Here is a 1,345-nt window from a genome sequence, read left to right on the forward strand (position 1 = left end):
GTGTAAATCTAATTTACTCATAAAACGTAACCATTAAATCATACTTTTCATGTATGCATTTCTACTATTAAAACATGCATTTTAGAAGGGGTCCACTCACAGATACTCCGTCGTCGAAGAGTCGTACAAAAAAGAAGGGACGGAAACGCCACTAGTAATTGCACCTAAGCACATAAAGGGTCCAATTAATAAAACTATACTCAAACGATTGAATTTCGGAAAACGGACTTCATAAACGGATTCAGGACATCGAAAAACATAAAATGGCACATCGGGTACCCCCACGCGTCGCCACACGTACTCTCATGCGTTGCCACGCGCCGCTGTACGTGCCGAGAAAAGTTTTCGGAAAGTTGGCCAGAAAAATCACCTGCTCCGGCACTCGCTCGGTCTCACGCGCAGCCTGGGTTTTGTTAGAGATAATGTACACATAGGATTGTGACACTTGTAAACAGATTAAGAGAGTTAGTTATAGTTGTTAAGAATATGCAAATGTAAGTAGGGTGTAGTATATATACTCTTATAGTGTAATAGCTTGGTGATTAAGAAAAGAAATAGAAATATCTTTCTCTCTCTATAAATCTCTTTCTCTGACTTCTCTCTCTAAGATTACTGTCTGTGATTCCCTTCTTCTTAGTTTACATGGTATCAATCGCCATTTTCGCTCTTGCTGTTTTCTTTGATCCTTCGGCTGCTTCCGCTCATCTTCTTACTCTGTGATTCTTTCTCGTCCTCGACGTCGATTCATTTCTGTATGCTTGGACGACTTCTGGTATTCTTCTTCTTCTTCTGTGATTTCTAAGGTTCTTGGTGTTTCTTGATCTTCTTGCATTGGTGTTTCCAGCGTGTGCACACCAGGTGTTTGTGATATTTCCTCTCTTGGATTTCTATCTTCTTTCTGCATAAATGGTGTCTGCATCTCAATTACAACTCCTTCAGTCGCCTATTACTGCTCTCATTTCTACTCTTTCAACATCTATCAATGTTAAGCTTGATGATTCGAATTATCTTAATTGGCATTTCCAAATGTAATTGTTACTGGAAAGTAATGGAATCATGGGGTTTGTTGATGGTTTAACACCCTGTCCTGCTCGGTTTGCTCCTAATTCTGGTGATTCTGGAATTAATTCTGCTACTTCCTCCTCTGGTTTAGAAACAGATGAATATACTGTTTGGAAATTACATGATCGCGCACTTATGCAGCTTGTTACTGCCACCTTGTCCCCAGTAGCTATGTCATGTGCAATTGGTAGTGCTAGTTCTCGGGAGTTGTGGACTCGGCTTAAGGAACAGTTTTCTACTGTTTCCAAGACTAGTATTTTTCAGATGAAGTCAAATCTTCAAA

This window comes from Malus domestica, chromosome 11, assembly GCF_042453785.1.
Source record: "Malus domestica chromosome 11, GDT2T_hap1".
NCBI lineage: Eukaryota > Viridiplantae > Streptophyta > Magnoliopsida > Rosales > Rosaceae > Malus > Malus domestica.